The sequence below is a fragment of the Gadus chalcogrammus genome, chromosome 23 (assembly GCF_026213295.1).
Source record: "Gadus chalcogrammus isolate NIFS_2021 chromosome 23, NIFS_Gcha_1.0, whole genome shotgun sequence".
Taxonomy (NCBI): domain Eukaryota; kingdom Metazoa; phylum Chordata; class Actinopteri; order Gadiformes; family Gadidae; genus Gadus; species Gadus chalcogrammus.
This window is the reverse complement of record NC_079434.1, coordinates 10,750,434-10,769,080: the sequence shown is the minus strand read 5'-3', so window position 1 is coordinate 10,769,080 and position 18,647 is coordinate 10,750,434. Positions and strand designations below refer to the sequence as shown.

The 18,647-nt window shown below is 45.2% G+C and overlaps 1 protein-coding gene across 1 annotated transcript in view; it reads right to left on the bottom strand.

Annotated features, from left to right (window-relative positions):
- dlgap1b (discs, large (Drosophila) homolog-associated protein 1b) overlaps positions 1-9,971 on the bottom strand; it is a 64,202-nt gene extending 54,231 nt beyond the window's left edge. The window contains exons 1-2 of the mRNA XM_056584822.1: positions 9,736-9,971; positions 6,919-7,197 (exon numbers count right to left, since the gene is read on the bottom strand). The gene's annotated coding sequence lies outside the window, so the exon portion shown is untranslated. The remainder of the gene's footprint in view (positions 1-6,918; positions 7,198-9,735) is intronic.
- Positions 9,972-18,647: the final 8,676 nt, after the last annotated feature.

Sequence of the window (18,647 nt, the reverse complement as noted above, 5' to 3'; positions counted from 1 at the left end):
CTCTCAAAGCAACTAACCATCGATCCATCCAAGGCTTTAGAGGTCCTTTCCACCGCTCAAAGCCATGGTTACCGTGGCGAACACAGTACGACGTACTGGCGAGTTAGGCGGCGAGCGGTTGCTTAACGACCGCCCTCATCAGCACCAACCCGTAACAATGTCACGGTTATTATTATGGGATACTAAATGGGATGGCAGGGCCACTGCCGAGACACAGGTTTGATGAGGACTGAGAGAACAGCAGATTAAAGCTCCGCTAGATTCAGCTGTTGTAATGATTACAGAGCTGGCGGTTGTGTTGTGTACACAACCTCAGTTACTGCTAGTCTCAATGGAGACTTGAATACACAAAGGAAATGTGTTATCCACTATAAAACATGGAGAGCCTTTGATTAAAAGTGAATAAGAAATAACATCTGTCATAACATATTTTGTACGGTTTCAGTTGCAACTGACACCATAGAATAAGAATGTCTAAGAAGGTCTAAGAATTAGACATTCGGATCTTAAGTAATTTGGTGTTCTACTGAACAGCTTGTTTAACAGTCACTCGATCAACTTTTTAGAAAAACCTCAGAGATAGAACCAAACCCAGTATCTGCTGACTGTCAGAGTTAGTGGCTAGTGATTACACAGGAAGTAAGGCAGCTAACAGGCTCCTATAGGCAGCCAACAGCCTTTTCTATAAGTACTCAACAGGCTACTACAGGCAGCTCACAGGCTCTGATTGGGGGCAGATATGAAGTGTGAAACCCTGATGGGGGAGGAACAGCAGAGGGGAAGTGATCAGCGTTCCAGCAGGAAGTGGCAGTCAAGACATGTTGTGGCTAATTAGGCTGTCGCTAGGTGCCGCAGCAGCTGATGGTGCCAGTGGTCATGGTAATCAATCACATTACCCAGAAATCATTTCCAGCTTTTCGTGTGTGTGTGTGGATGTGCTTATTGTGTGTGTGTGTGTGTGTGTGTGTGTGTGTGTGTGTGTGTGTGTGTGTGTGTGTGTGTGTGTGTGTGTGTGTGTGTGTGTGTGTGTGTGTGTGTGTGTGTGTGTGTGTCTGTGTGTGTGTGTGTGTGTGTGTGTGTGTGCGTGTGTGGCGGAGGGGGGGGGGACGGGACTGCCAGTAATCAGATAGAAGTGTGTCACATGTGTGTAAATAAGCAGAGTAAAATAGAGTAGAGAGTTTTACAGAGAGGGTATAATGAAGTTGTTAGTATAACAGAGCAGGGTATAACAGAGTAGAGAGTATAACAGAGTAGAGAGTATAACAGAGTAGAGAGTATAACAGAGTAGAGAGTATAACAGAGTAGAGAGTATAACAGAGTAGAGGGTATAACAGAGTAGAGTAAAACAGAGTAGAGGGTATAACAGAGTCTCCTGTTGCATCTGCCTCAAACGCACGATGATGTCACCCACGCATCAGCGATGATGTCAGAGGCTTGCCGAGTCGGCTCGACCTCGGACCTTCCTACGTCCCTCTTCTAGTGGAGACAAAGATATCAATATGTCCACAGATTCTCACACACACACGCACACACACACACACACACACACACACACACACACACACACACACACACACACACACACACACACACACACACACACACACACACACACACACACACACACACACACACACACACACACACACACAAAATCCCTGGGGAGCCATTGAACTTCAACGTCTTAGAAATATTTAAATATTAAACTCCAGCTGATTCATTAAGAGCGTCTCCACTGGGAGCTGAAAGTCACTTTTCATTCCTAAACTCCTCAAACAGAAGATAATCTGGGATTATGGCCGTGAACTGCATGCAGAGTCAGCCTCCGTTCCCAGAGAGCAGTAATCTGTCGTCTGATGCTCCTTCTGCAGCAGCTGTGAACCTTCTTGACAAGCCGGGGTCCCTGTAGACCAGCCCTGGACATGGCCGACCAGCCATGGACCCTCCAGGCTAACCGTGGTCCTCTTGACCAGCCGTGGTCTTCTAGACCAGCCCTGGACCCTCTAAACCAGTCCTTTTCCTCGAGATCAGCACTGGTCTTCTAGACTAGCCATGGTCCTCTAGACCAGCTGTGGTCCCTCTAGTCTAGACCAGCACTGGTCTTCTAGACCAGCCATGGTCCTCTAGACCAGCTGTGGTCCCTCTAGTCTAGGCCAGCACTGGTCTTCTAGACCAGCCATGGTCCTCTAGACCAGCTGTGGTCCCTCTAGTCTAGTCCAGCACTGGTCTTCTAGACCAGCACTGGTCTTCTAGACCAGCCATGGTCCTCTAGACCAGCCATGGTCCTCTAGACCAGCCATGGTCCTCTAGACCAGCCATGGTCCTCTAGACCAGCGGTCCCCAACCCCCGGTCCGCGGACCGGTACCGGTCCGTGGGTCATTTGGTACCGGTCCGCAGAGAAAGATTATTTATTTATTTTAATAAAAAAATATTAAAATAATTATTTTATTTTTATTTTTTTAATTCATGCAAAATGCATAAACTCAATTTACTTCGCAATACTGTCACTCTTTTACATGCCATAAGTCTATATGCAGTTGTTAGATTGCATATAACGTGTTTGCATTTTTGGCAACCTCTGCGCAACATAACCCAACCACCCCCCCCCCCCGGTCAGTGAAACTTTTCGGTGAATCATACCGGTCCTTGATGCTGAAAAGGTTGGGGACCCCGGCTCTAGACCAGCTGTGGTCCCTCTAGTCTAGACCAGCAGTGGTCTTCTAGCTGTGGTTGCTGTAGACTAGTGGTTCCCAAGCTTTGTCATTTGGTGGACCACTTATTTGTCATAAAGACCTTTCCCGGACCACCACTTATTCAAAAGGTAAATTATAGATAAATACACATGCGGTGGCTGAGAAATGATTGCCAGCGCCATCTTAATACACAATTATGAGTGCAACAAGGCCATGGCCAGTGGGAAACAGCGGAAAGAAAAAGTCAGCAACGCTGCTTATGCTCCCAGTGTGTATACTTGGCAAACACAAATGAGCACAAAACATCAATAGAAAACATTACAATGAGACACAGATGAGATGATGGAATGCAAAAGCAAAGCATGATTGAAATCACATGAAGTCCATAATACCATATTTACTGCACTATATTTATGAGATATATATATATTCTTAAATATTCTTAATCTTTTCTCTTATTGTAAATCAGTATATTCAGGAACAAAATCCCTCATACCACCTACCACCCTTGCGTCCCCCCGAAAAAACAGCTGTGGTGCCTCTAGACCAGCCTGCTCTAGACCAGCACCGATCATCTAGGCTAGCCTCCTCTAGACCAGCCGTGGGCTTCTAGACCAGCTGTTGTCCCTCTAAAACAGCATCATCTAGACCAGTAATCCAATGTTCCTCTAGACCAGGGGTTTTCAAAGTGTGAGAGAGTGAGCCCCCCCTCAGAGAAAAAAATTCAGCTGAGCCCCCCCCCCCAAAAAATCTTTTTCTAAAGACCTGTGTTTTGAAAGCTATCTTAATTATTTTACACATTTTAAACATCTCTGATCATAATTTTTAAACATTTGAAACATATTTTTTAAACATATTTTTTAAACATTTTAAACATATTTCTGAAACATTACAACATCTTTGTGCGTTTTTAAACACATTTCTTAACACAATTTAACAACTTTATCTAAGCATGTTTTAGCTTAACCTTTTTTAAATACATTTGAACATCTTAATCTGTGTAAACTGCCAGTTTACACAGATTCCTTCAGGGTCCCCGACTCTGAATTTTCAGAGTCGAATCAGATCTGCTTTTTCAGTCCAGAGATTCGACTATTCGGCGGGGTTTGTTTACCGGCGTTGCTATGGTGACCTAAATCATTATAAGCAACTGAAAACGATGCCGGTTTGAAACTAAAACTGTGATTCTGAAAAAAGTATAAATGCTATCAAAATTCCGTTTGGATAGTATTGAAGATACAAGTGTGTAGATTTGTTCAATGGTTTGAACGATGGTAAACGGTTGAAAAATGAATGAGTTATTACGATGTCTAGAAGTAGGTGTATCAGAATGGGCAGACGTCTTCAATGAAAACAGCTGAAAACGAAGCGGTATGAAACTAAAACGGTGGTTCTGAAGACATTTTAAATGATATCGAAATTCTGTTTGGATATTATTGAAGATACAAGTGTGTAGATTGGTTAAATGGTTTGCACGAAGATAAACGGTTGAAAATTGATTTAGTTAGGTTACTTCTACAGTTGAAGTACGATTGATGATTTGAATCATCGACTTTCAGGTTTTTCTTCGGGTTTATTTTTTTCTCACGTCGCGCCCCCCCTGAAGAACTCTGGCGCCCCCCAGGGGGGGCGCGCCCCACAGTTTGAAAACCACTGCTCTAGACCAATTAATGCTCCTCTAGACCAGCCGTGGTCCTCACGACCGACCCTCTAGAACAGCTTTGGTCTCTCTTGAACCTCTGTTGTCCTCTAGATCAGCTAGATAGGAGCGAGGAGGAGAGAGGGGGAGAGAGGGGGAAAAGGAGAGAGGGGGAGAGAGGGGGAAAAGGAGAGAGGGGCTAGGTAAGGGGAGAGAGGAGGTAGGAGAGAGAAGGTAGAGGAACTGAGATAGGAGAGACAATCCTATCCTCCACATAACAACCAGAGACAGGCGCAGAGGGGAGGAGCCTGGAGATGAGCGGTCCAGCTGACTCATCATCGTGATGACAACGCCGTGACAACGCCACATCATGTCAGCGGGACGCCGGCCCCGGTCGTCGGAACCCAAAGAGGGACGCGTGATAAGCCACACGCATGACATCACTGTGTCATCTCGCCCCCCGCCCACACGCGCTTCCTGCTATTGTTGCCGATAGAAACTACTGGGCATTGGGAATGCAATAACTGGACTGCAACAAGCTAAACACAACAACTAAACACAACAAGCTAGCCCAACAAGCCAACACAGCAAGCTTAAAGAACCAAGTAAACACAATGAGCCAGGACAACGTGTTAACACAACAAGCTAACACAACAAGCTTACCACAGCGAGCTAGCACAACAAGCTAACCACATCACATCACAGCAATAGCAACCAATATGAGATGTGATGCTGGACAGCCCAGTCACATCTGCAGAGATCTCTCACAAGAGCAACAAAAAAACTTGATAACCATGTATGTTCAAAGTAACACACCCATCCACCCATTCAAAACAGGATGTGATGACCAAACAACAGCGCAGAGACAGATCATCAAGGAGCAGGTAGGGGTTAGACAGTACAGATACAGGTCATTAAGGAGCAGGTAGGGGTTAGACAGTACAGAGAGGTCCTTACGGAAAAGGTAGGGGTTGGACAGTACAGAGAGTCTATGTACTGTCTAACCCCTACCTGCTCCATATTGACATGTCTCAGACTGTTCATTAAGAAGCAGGTAAGGGCAGTTAGGGGCAACTTGCTTTAAGATGCAAACAGAGGCTCTTAAAACCTATTCAGGCGCTAAACATTAATACATCAAACCTATCTTTGGGTTAAAAATATGAATATATCAACCTAATTTATGGCTCAAACATTACTGTACCAAACCTGTTAATGGGTTGAACATTAATCTATGGAACCTGGGTTAAAATATTCATCTATCAAACCTGTTTGTGTTGACGTTATCGTGTAACGCTTTGAGGGTTCTTGGAGTAAGGAGTCAGAGGAAAACTCATTAAAAATGTTTCTTGTTGCGAACCAAATTACCTTCAATTTAACACCCCCCCTCTCTCTCTGTCTTCCCCCGTGTACCTCTCTCTCTTCTCCCACTCCATCATTTCAGCTCAATCCCTCTCCCTCCCTCTGTATCCATCTCTCTTCACCTAGTCTCTCGGTCCCCCTCCCTCTCTCCATCTTCACTCCTCCTTCAGTATCCCTATCTCTTTTTTCTCTACTCCCATCTGTCTCTCTCTCTCTCTCTCTCTCTCTCTCTCTCTCTCTCTCTCTCTCTCTCTCTCTCTCTCTCTCTCTCTCTCTCTCTCTCTCTCTCTCTCTCTCTCTCCTCTCTCTCTCTCTCTCTCTCTCTCTCTCTCTCTCTCTCTCTCTCTCTACATTGTTGACCTTCTGGCCCAGATCACGTTGCGTGGCCTCTAATAGGTCCGCCAGCGCCTCCGAGAGAGATAATTAGAGACAAGTCACCGACACGCGGTAATGACGGTCATTTATTCCTCCGTCGACCTCCGGTGCGACTCCTCCGTGACGTAGTAACCGACACATTTAGAAAAACACTGTCCAACAATAACCTGATGATTTAATTACATATCATCTAAATATATATAGAAATACACTTAAAATCCAGTGCCACCACCGTACTGCCTTCCTAATAGACGTGGATGAATAATTATGCAGAAATTACGTAAATATGACCAAACAGCAACAACAAACGTTGCTGTAGAGCCCCAGATTTACGCACTGGGAGCAGAGCACCGCACACACACATCTCCCCTCTGAACCAATGAGCCTTTTCTGAACGGTTCCACCAAGTTGACCCAGACATCATCTCCATCCATGTGTCCGGCCATCTCTCATCTCCGCGGTATTCTTATTATTTGAATCACAGAGCTGGTTTTGATATCAGTAATAGAAATGATCCGGATATCTTTCATCATGTCACAGTGGGGGGGTTGGTCGAGGAAAATAAAAGAGCAAGCCCCCCTAATTAAACTTGAATTAAATTAAAACACGAACAACGATAGTAACGGCGTTGATTTGCGTGTCTTGTCTCCGATACAGCATTCGAGATGATGTGGATGATATTATTATTAGTATGATGATGATGATTATGAAAGAATGAAAGCCCAGCTCTGACGCGGAAGCCCAGCGGAGCCGCGGATCATCTAGTGGACATGTCCAAGTGACGCGACTCGGAACGTTTTCATTCAACAATCAAACATAACCGGATCAATACAGACGCGCGGATCCCCTACCGCGGCTTGTCTGATGAACACCAGTCCAGTCGTCTCCTGCTCGTCCCAGTAATCCTCAGTGTTTCACCCGCACGGCTGCCGAGACGCGGTGACGGATCATGGTGTGTGCCGGACGAGGGTCGGTTCGCTGGGTCCGCGGGGGGCTCTCAGGTACCTGGCAGTGGACCCGGTTCGTCCGCTCTGCGGAGGATCTGCTGCTAGACGCACCGAACACCGCTCGGCTTCAAGGCGCGCGGGAAAAAGAGGCACGGAGCCCAGTCCTGGAGCGGAGCCTTCTGACTGGGGATGGAGGGGTGGGGGGGGGTGGGGGGTCAACAACAATCCGCCATTTTCTTCATATTACTCCAAGAAACAGTTGAATTCATAAAGATGACAACATGGAGACACATACCCAGTTCAAAGGGCCATTGCTTATTGTGTTTCGTTGATTTTTTGTCTGACTTACTCTCTGATGATGAGGCTATGATATCAGCTGATTAGTTTACACCGGAATTGAAAACATGACAATTTATGTTCAGTAAGCCACAGCAGAAAAAAGCTAATAGCGCCGTGCTCACCTGGCGACATAAATACCTGCCAGCCTGGCTGCCTGATTGACATGAGGAGAAACACCTGCAAGCTGCACAGACCCTTATGGGCCGAAACACATTTGAATTGAAAATCTGATTCTGAAGACTTTGGTTTGGGTAGGGGGTCAAGCTGCCTATCTAACACTACCTGACATGGACTCAGACATGAGTCCATACACAAAGAAAACACATCACAACGCACACACACACACACACACACACACACACACACACACACACACACACACACACACACACACACACACACACACACACACACACCAGAGTAAACTAAAGAGTAAAATAAATCTAAAGCCCATTACTAAATGGATACCTTTGTAATGACCAATAAGCAGCCTAGCAGACAGAAACCTGATAGTCGTCCAATAAGTAATCAATTTGTGGAAGTTGCAGAGTGTAAGTGTGTGGGGGGGGGCATTCTGCAGAGAGAGAGAGAGAGAGAGAGAGAGAGAGAGAGAGAGAGAGAGAGAGAGAGAGGAGAGAGAGAGAGAAGAGAGAGAGAGAGAGAGAGAGAGAGAGAGAGAGAGAGAGAGAGAGAGAGAGAGAGAGAGAGAGAGAGAGAGAGAGAGAGAGAGAGAGTCAGGTTGATAAACTGTACAGAGAGAGATTACACATACTCGTATGTCACTCTCTCTCCATCTCTCCATCTGCACCACAGTAAATATAGGCCTATTTGTATATATCCTGGAAAAATAAATGAAGGTTAATATAATATAGTAGCATAGATAAAAATATGTATTTATTTCCACGCCTTTTGTAAATCTACCAGTAAAATAATGATTGAAGTCTTTGTCACAATTGATGTGCAACATCTGTTGCAATATCTTACAATATGTATCAATATAATTTATACGTTGCTGTCTCCAGCAACGTATAAATAGTGTGTGTAGAACCAGTCCGCCCGGGACTCCACTCCGGGAGTTCCGCGTCTCTTTTGCTCGGCCAGCAACAGTCTGCCAATAATCAATAATTCACGGAGAAGAGGTGGCGGCAAACGTGAAACCTGGCACCGCGGGCATCAGAGTAACCCTTTCATTAGTCCGTTATTCACTCACTGCTTCATTCATAACCCGCAAGAAGAGATATAAACCGTTATGTTAGGCCCGTCTCCCGTCGTTTTAATAGAATAGTCTATACTTTATTCTAATCTCATCCACTGCTGTATGTAGGAATTTACCCTGCGTGATATTGTAGTCTCCATCTCTCTCAGTCTGTGTGTGTGTGTGTGTGTGTGTGTGTGTGTGTGTGTGTGTGTGTGTGTGTGTGTGTGTGTGTGTGTGTGTGTGTGTGTGTGTGTGTGTGTGTGTGTGTGTGTCTGTCTGTCTGTGTCTCTCTCTCTCTCTCTCTCTCTCTCTCTCTCTCTCTCTCTCTCTCTCTCTCTCTCGCCCTCTCTCTCTATCTCTCTCTCTCTCTCCCCACCCTCTTCAATTTTCTCGATCACTCCTTCCTTACCTCCTATGTCGTTATGTCTCTTTCCTCTCCTCATCTCCCCCCTCCCCTTTTCTCTCTTTCTCTATATCTCTCCCACTCTCTCTCCTCACCCCTCTCTTTAACTCTCTCTGAATCTCTCTCTCTCTCTCCCTCCCCCTATACATATACTGTATATATCTCCCTCTCCTAACCTCCTCTCTCTTATCTCTCACTCTGTCTATCTGTCTCTCTCTCTCTCTCTCTCTCTCTCTCTCTCTCTCTCTCTCTCTCTCTCTCTCTCTCTCTCTCTCTCTCTCTCTCTCTCTCTCTAATATTTAACTGAAGTAAACTGTACTTCAACTTCTAGAGTTAAAGTTGTCTGGTAGTAGATATAAGTAGAATATCCATCAATAATATCGCTGTAACAACCTCAAATGTTTAGCTTAACTCGATTATAGAGTGTACACAGCAGCATAGACATAAGTGGGCTGGGCTGTGGTCTAAACAAACATAAGGCTAACTCACTAACTGGCTAACTGGTTAGCTCTCTGGGTGGGGAGCGTGTCTATGTTCCCCGGGTCCTATGTTCCCCGGGTCCTATGTTCCCCTCTTTGTATGAGACTGGGGAACATAGGACAAAAAAATTGTCCTATGTTCCCCGCTTTTCCCAAAAAGGGTCCTATGTACCCCGATATGTATGCGACCGGGGAACATAGGACCCTTTTTAAAAAAAAGGGTTCTATGTTCCCCGGTCTGTTACTTTTTCCACTATTACTGCCAAATTCTGGCCGAGATAACTACCATTGCATGTCTTTACCTTTTGTGGAAGAGGGAGAGACGTCGGAGAACCTGAAGCAGTCTATTCATACGCCGGTAAACAAACCCCGAGAAGCCCAAACGACAAACGGCAACAATCACTTTCTCCTCCATGCTGCAGTTCACCCCGGACAGCACTGCACTGAGTTGGCCGGTTGAACGTTGATTGGCTGTTACGTTACACATGTAACTCAGTGGCCAGGCTGTTGAACGCCGATTGGCTGTCATCACGCGAATGTCGCGTCAAAGTTTAAATATTTTTAAAGACTGATAGATTGCGGGGAACATAGGACCCTTTTCCCAGAAAAGGGTCCTATGTTCCATGCTTTTCCCAAAAAGGGTCCAATGCTCCCCGGTATGTATGGCTACAGGGGAACATAGGACCCTTTTTGGGAAAAACGGGGAACGTAGGACCTTTTAAAAAAAAAAAGGAACATAGAACATAGGTCCCGGGGAACATAGGGATGACCCCTCTGGGTGCTAGCTAAGAATAGCGAAGCAATGTGAATTATTCAAACCAGTGGGTGGAATACCCAATGCGTTTCCTCCAGAGGGAATCAAACCTGCGGCCTTTCCTACTGTAGAACCTACTATACATGTTCTCAGCCGTGTGTCTTTGCTTACTTTGAACTTGAAGTAGGATTAGTAGAAGAAGTATTGTTGTATCAGTTGTTGTGTCAGTAGTAGTATTACTGTAGTAGTTTTAGTAGTATTGTAGAAATAGAAGTATCAGTAGAATCCCAAGTAGTATAATTAGTTTGTATTAGCAGTATATCAGTCATACTGTAGTGGTACTAGTAGTAAGTAATAAGTAGTATTAATAGATGCTTAAAGATACAAGAGAGACAATGCAGAATTTTCTCACATAGACGATTAAACGGTCTTCTATAATATGACTTATTTCTTTACTTCTCTTCCTTTGTCCTCTCCTCTCTCCTCTCCTCACTCTTTGCTCCTCCCCTCTCGTCTTACCTCTCCTCACTCCTCCTCCGCCCCTCTCCCCTCTTCTCCTCTCTCTTTTCTCCTCCCCTCTCCTCTCACCTCTCCTCACTCCTCCCCTCCTCTCCTCCTCTCCTCTCCTCTCTTCCTTAACGTTGACAAGTGATTCCCAGCGGGGTATAAATATTGAAGAGCAGAAGGCAAGAGTTGATCAGCGATATGATTGGACTGCAGGTTAGAACCCGCCTTGTGGTCCATTCTCATTACTCAGCACTTTGCTTTAATGAGCCTGTTGTCACGTAGACACCTGCAGCTCTACCACCGCCTTCAACAGTATTCCAGAGCCACATTATACACACCATACACGTACTATACCATTCACATACAAAATAGCATAGTACACACACATCAGATATTTACCATATACATACCGTATAGAATAGTACACATACCAGATATATAACAAATAAATAGTACATAGCATAGCATGCATACCATACACATACCATATATATATATCACGTACATACTGCATACCATATAAATGCCACATACATACCATATATACCACATAATTACCACATACATACATCCCATATATACCATACAAATAGTAGACATACAATACACATACCATACACATCTCATACGGAACATTGTTACCATTATATCAAATATCTACCTGGCTTCACCACATCAAACACACACACACACACACACACACACACACACACACACACACACACACACACACACACACACACACACACACACACACACACACACACACACACACACACACTCACATATACATACACATGGACACATACACATAGACATACTCACACACAGACATACACACACACACTCACACACACACACGCACACGGATGCAGACAGTTCCTACATCAAGCTGACAGCCAGAAGGTGCTGAGCAAACTGAACACTGACTAAATTATCCTCGCCTCACTGCTCTTTCTCTATGTCTCTCTTTCTCTCGCTCCTTCTTTCTCTCCACATCTCTGTCCCTCTCTGTCGTTCTCTCTCTCCCCCACCCGCTCCTCTCTCCCTCTTCTCTCTCCCCTTCCCTATCTCCCTCTTCTCTCTCCCCTTCCCTCTCTCCCTCTCTCCTCCTCACTCTCTCCCCCTCTCCCCATCCCTCTCTCCTCCTTCCTCTCTCTCTCTCTCCCCCTTCCCCTCTCCTCTATCTCCCCCCTCCCTCTCCTCTATCTCCCTCCCTCTCTCCCTCTCTCTCTCTGGTGACAGTAGGGTTCTCCTCTTCTTGACTAAACTCTGACACCAGAGAGACCATATGTGGCCTGTGGTCACTGCTCCACCTCCTCTCGCCTCCTCCTCTCCACTTCCCTCTCTCCTGCACACCTCCTGTACCTCCACTTACTCTACCTCCACCGCCTCTATCTCCCCCCCTGCCTATCTCCACCCCCCCCTCATCTCCCCACTCCCCCTCCCCCATGAGACTCCCCTGTCTGCAGTCCCCCCCGCGCCTCCTCCCTTCAAGTCCCCCACAGTGCTCCCCAGTGATTTCATAAAATTAGAACATTTTTTCAAGTTCCCAGTTGATCATGTTTAATGTATGCAACCGGCAATGCATAATTAATCAGGCATAATAAAACCAATTTAAACATCACATCATTTATAATCAAATTATACATGTACCTTACCTAAAGCCTCTCGGAGGGCACTGCACGATAGAGAGCGTGTCGGCGTGAGTGTGTGTGCGTGAGTGTGTGTGCGTGGGTGTGCGTGTGTATTTCTGTGTGTGTGCGTGTCTGATTTAGTCTTTGTGAGTGTATGCGTGCTTGAGTGTGCGTGCGCGTCGGTCCATGCGTGTACTGCCTGTGTGCATACGTCCATGTAATACTTTCTATTTCTTTAGTGTGTTCTGTTTGAGGAACAGCTCACGACGAAGGCCCCGGCCTAGCCAGTACGAGCTGATGCGGGCTCTACAGGAAGACAGAATGCCACGTCTGACAACTTCCTGCTGACGGCCGTCAGTGGGAGGGTCTCCCCGGGGCGACGATGAGTGAAGACATCAGGGCTGTCTCCCGGGATCCGACCATGGATCCGACCCATCAGACGGATCCGCCACGCCTCTTGGACCCCGGGATTAAGAACACAAACGGGCGTTATTCTGTGAGATGTCACGTCTCCCGCGTAAACGATTGAATCCATTTCACACGTCTTGGGCTCTTGTGCTCTGAGTTTACAGTCACACGGCTCTCACCTCTGTTGTCAGTCGCGCGGCGCTAATCCGGTTTGGGCGTCCGTCACGGCAACCGGGGCCCACGGCTCCGCGGGGATCCAAAATGTCTGTCGCCGAATCGGTGTGAAAGTCAGACAGGGAGGGGAGGGGAGGAGACGAGGAGACGAGGAGAGAAGGAGAGAAGGAGAAAAAGGAGGGCAGAGGATGAGAGAAAGATGGGTTGGTATGTTGAGGTGTGTCGTTGTCTGTTGTGTACTGAATAGTAATTTACATAAGGCATGCTTTGTTTTAGTCGGAGTAGGCTACATCTGGGATCAATGAGGAGAACACGGCGGTCAGGGTGTGTGGGTTTGAGGCCTCAACGAATGCAGTCTGTCTGTTGACAGCTCAGAGCACTATGCCCTAACCCTAACCCTAACCTCTGCTCCTTCATGACATGAAAAGATATTCACAATGCGTCCGTCGGGGTAAAAGGTTCTGCTAAATGACTCAATTGTAAATATTGAAGGTGCGTGTGTTTCAGTCAGCTGGTGTGTCTCCCTGGCTGGTCTGCAGGGAAAGGGAACGTCTCCTCTGGTATTCTCTCACTCCCTCCTCCCTAATGAGAGACAGAGCTGGAAAGGTCATGTTTGTCCATAAAGGTTATCCCCATTCCCTTGGTGATAACATCCATGTTATCTGCGCTGGATTATTAACTGTGCCCATAAAATATATGTGTGTGTGTGTGTGTGTGTGTGTGTGTGTGTGTGTGTGTGTGTGTGTGTGTGTGTGTGTGTGTGTGTGTGTGTGTGTGTGTGTGTGTGTGTGTGTGTGTGTGTGTGTGTGTGTGTGTGCGCGTGTCTGTTTGACGGTGCGTTTGATTATTGTCATTTACTACACACTGCACTCTACACTACACTACACACTACTATCAAAACACAACATACATGATGAATCAGAAGAAAAAAAGAAAAGAAAGACTTTTTCTCAGCAATGTATAACATTTCATAAACAATTATCTTAGGTTTAATCTACCCAGTAATATTTAACCATATCATGTATATTATAGAGCTCTAGGCTTGAGGTCTAGCTCGGCATGATTTTGTGTTTGAAGCAAGCTGACTGATCTGAAGGGAGATGAATCGCTTTCAGTCACGTGATGTTTTGCTCGTATTTGCGTGTGAATGACACAATGGAGCGGTACAGCGCGGGAGTACCGTGAAATGTCGCCCCCCTGTGGCAGAATCCAGCAGTCACAGGCATTCAGGGTTCAGAGAAAGGGAATGAAACCCTCAATCTACAAATGTATTGTCTTGCAGTATTCTGTGAATAAACAAATACAACTTATATGTAATTGAACTGGCCAATTAACAAAGTCCCATTAATGTGGTCAACTAATTGGTTGATTACAAAAAAAGGTTACCAATTGAATTGAACTAATAAATCATGTTTGGTTTTGTTACTTTGGTTATTCCTCAGCAGCGAGGACGAGTGATGAGTTTATGATGTTGGTGCAGATAATTGACAACAGCTCATAAAGACGATGAGAGCGATAAGAGAGTGGTAACGCCCCGTTCCCACAGCAAAACACATTACCCTGCATTCTGACTGCTCCGCTCTTAACCCCATGGTGACCAGAGGATCAACTCTACTGCTCTTTGTTCTTCTGTTCGGCGGTCTGTCCTGGACCGTGTGTGTGTGTGTGTGTGTGTGTGTTCGTGTGTGTGTCTGTGTGTGTGTGTATTTGTGTGTGTTACCCCTTGGTGACCTTAGGATCATGGAAGTGCGCAAGGCGGGCCGGGCAGTCCTCATGTTCATGGGTCTCATCTGCTTTATCGCTGCCTTCACCCTTAACACCCTGGCCGGCCTGGGATCACGGAGTGGTGAGTGTGTGTGAGGGGGTGTGTGTGTGTGTGTGTGTGTGTGTGTGTGTGTGTGTGTGTGTGTGTGTGTGTGTGTGTGTGTGTGTGTGTGTGTGTGTGTGTGTGTGTGATATAAGTATGGCGTATTGATACATGGTGTGTGCAGTTTTTGTGTAGTGTATAATACATGGTTTATCTAGTTTATGTAGTGTACGCTACACGCTGCATGTAGTGTAGGTGTAGTATGTGTGTATGCAGTATGTATGTGCATGATGAGTAAATATTCAAAGTATCAGACACGTCCAGGTATTCTGAAGAATGTAGAGTGTGTATGTATAGCACATGATGTATGTATGATACATTTTCTACGTATATCCAGGTATTCTGATACACCCAGTGGGTGGTGTATGTAGTGTATTTATGATATATTATACCTGTGCAGGTGCATCTATGTACTGCATGTATAGTGAATATATGATTATTAAGATGGTTGTGTATGGTGTATTTAGTGACTGATGTGATATACCTGTGAATTTTTAGATGGAAGCGTATAGTGAATGATGTGTATGATGTGTGATTTACCTGTGCAGGTATTTCGATGGCGGTACATTGGTACATTGAGTGTATGATGTGTGATATACCTGTGCAGATTTGGTGAAAAAGTCATATTGCGATTATTGTGGACAATATTGCGATTGCAATATAACAAGCAAATGGTGTCATGAGTCTACTTGCTTGGTTATCAAGGGAAATGCACACAGATTACTGGTAATTTAATGTTTATTTCTCAACTCAAACATACAAACTTAAACTAGCATAAAAAATTCAAAAACAAAAAATGTGTACAGTACTGTTTTCAAAATAACAATATTTAAATAAAATTAAATAAATAATAAAAATATATATATTTCAAAATAAAGGCATTTCTGCAGTGCAAACTTGTTAAGTGTTCTCAATAGCACAACTAAATAAAATAAACAGAATAAATAAGTAATTACAAATTATTTTTATTATTATAATTATTATTTCTTAATTAAATCGCAGCCTACTGCGGTTATACAATCGCAAAGGCTGATAACGCGATTGATATTGCGAATCGATTAATCATGCAGCACTACTGTGCAGGCATTTCTGGTGGTAAATTGGTGTATATAGTGTATGACTCATGATATACCTGTGCAGGTATTTTTAAGCAGAGTACGGAGGACGTGACCCTGAAGTACAGGACCCCACTGTCTCCAGCCACCTGGTCTCTGTTCGTGTGGGACTTCATCTACGTCTGGTTCTTCTTCATTTTCCTCTACTTCCTGGCCGGCCTCTGCAGAAGGTAGAGACCCCAAGAGACCAGTGGCAGACCCCTACCAACACGTCACGTAGTACAGGATCCACTTACTCCTGGGCCTTGAGAAGGCTTGGTGTGCCCTCTGTGGGATTTCTCTACGTTATTGTATTGTGTTCGTATTTGGAGACATGTTCCTGACAGAGAATACCGCCGCGCCGCTGAGTGAGAGCAGAAAAAGTTCTTGCTTCACATCAAAACACAACTTTGACAAGATGTCAAGATTTGAGCCTTTCACTATGTGAAACATTTTTGACAATTCTGCTGTGTGTGAAACATAGATAATTTTTTCTAACATCTTGTTATATCGTGTGAGAGGTTTCTGGAACACATGGAATATCTTAGACCTGAAGGTTGGAAACATTTAGTCTAGTTACCAGCAATCACTGTTCAAAAATCTTCGCCTGCGTTAATTCTTACTAATACTGTGGGGTTCTCTGCTGGTAGAAACCATCCTCTGCTCAGAGCTGGCTACTGGGCTCTGACCAGTCACTCCTCTCTCATCATGCAAAATATTCTGGAGAGTGAGAGTTGTCAAGGTCTTTTCAGTGTCTGCACAACCCTTACTATTTGGTTGGCTTCATACAAAAGCTTTCAACACACGGTCCTCTCTGTCCCCTGAGTTTTTACCACTTCAGTTCATGTTTTGTGTCGTGCACCAGGACCACTTTAACTAGCCACTGATGTCTCAATCACGTCACAGTCATACGTCAGCGTTATCCAAATGGTTTTCATGCCTTTCATGTGGCGACACTATAACAGATCACCAGTGTTTTCAAATAATCCACTTGGATGAGCCTCTTAGAATAAATCTCAGCCATCGGTGGACTCGGACAGACACAATATTTGAGGGAGAGGGAATAAAAGAGGTGTGGTTTTGAATGTATCTGTATTAGTGCAAAGGCAGTAAACCAGGATGGTTGTAGAAGACTAACCTAGGATCTGGTAAAAGTAGACTAACCCAGGAGCTGGTAGTACTAGACTAAGCAAGGACTTGGTCGACTAACACAGGACCTGGTAGCAGTAGACCAACACAGGACCTGGTAGAACAACCCAGGGCCTGAAGCAGTGGACTAACCCAGCTGTTGTTTCCTCAGGGGTGTGTATGAGTGGATGTACACCACTCCTGCTGTGCTGCCCTATGGGTTCCACGCCATGATGGTCCTCAACATGAGCCTCAACATCACCTGGCTCTTCCTCTACCACCAAGAGTAACACAACATATGTTAGGGTGTTAGAGAGACATGTTCTAGGTTGTTAGATAGACATGTTATAGGTTTTTAGATAGACATGTTCTAAGTTGTTAGATAGACAAGTTATAGGTTGTTAGAGACATGTTATAGGTTTTTAGATCTAAGTGGTTAGATAGACATGTTATAGGTTGTTAGAGACATATTCTAGGTTGTTAGATAGACAAGTTATAGGTTGTTAGAGACATGTTATAGGTTGTTAGATAGACATGTTATACTGTAGGTTGTAAGATAGACATGTTTTAGGATGTTAGAGAGACATTTTTTAGGATGTTAGAGACACATGTTTTAGGATGTTAGATAGACATGTTTGAGGTTGCAAGATATATGTTATAGGTTATAAGATAGATATGTTGTTAGAGTTGGGGTGTGTGTGTGTGTGTGTGTGTGTGTGTGTGTGTGTGTGTGTGTGTGTGTGTGTGTGTGTGTGTGTGTGTGTGTGTGTGTGTGTGTGTGTGTGTGTGTGTGTGTGTGTTCCAGGATGCTGCTGCCATCCTTCATCATCTCAGCTCTGATGTCGTTAACAGACTACCTGCTGCTGTTCTTCTCCTGCCAGGGCCTCAAGGTGTACGGGGCGTGGCTCCAAAAGCACAGCCCGGCTGACCTGTGGTTCCTCCGAGTCCTGGTAAACCACCTCACTGACCCTACAGGCTCCATACTACGTGCTTGGGCCCGAAACATTTAGTTTCTCCTGGAAAACAATGGGAGTGTTGTCAGAGTGTGAGGGAGCGTTGTGGGAGCACTTTGGGAGCATTGTGCGAGATTATTATTTTTGCACTGTAGGAGATTGCGGGAGTGTTGCGGGAGCATTTTGGGGAGCACTGTTGGTCGGTGTGGGAGTGTTGTGGGAGCGCCTTGGGAGTGTTGTGTGAGCTCTGTGGGAGCATGTGGGAGCGTTTTAAGAGTGTGATGGAGCGTTGTGGGAGCGTTTTAGGAGCGTTGTGGGAGCTTTGTAGGAGTGTTGTGGGAGCGTTTTAGGAGCGTTGTGGGAGCGCTGTGGGAGCATTTTGGGACTATGTGTTTTGACTTGCTGCAGAAAACGCATATGTGTACGCATCATTGCTGCAATGCGCATTCTGTGACCGTTTGGTGCGGTGGTCGCGCACGTCGTCACAAGCGATCAAGAAGATGCAATACTGACAAGAAAGTTGGGGGCGATTGAGAGAATAAACAGTGACCTCGAGGTCAGAGTCGGGGAAGGTATTATTAGCATGGGGGAAAGTTTCGAGTAGAGACTGGACCTAGTCCGCAATTTCCCACACCTGTATGATAACACTCCTTCAATGCATTTTTCTGCCGCCGTCTTAACAGTAGTTAAAT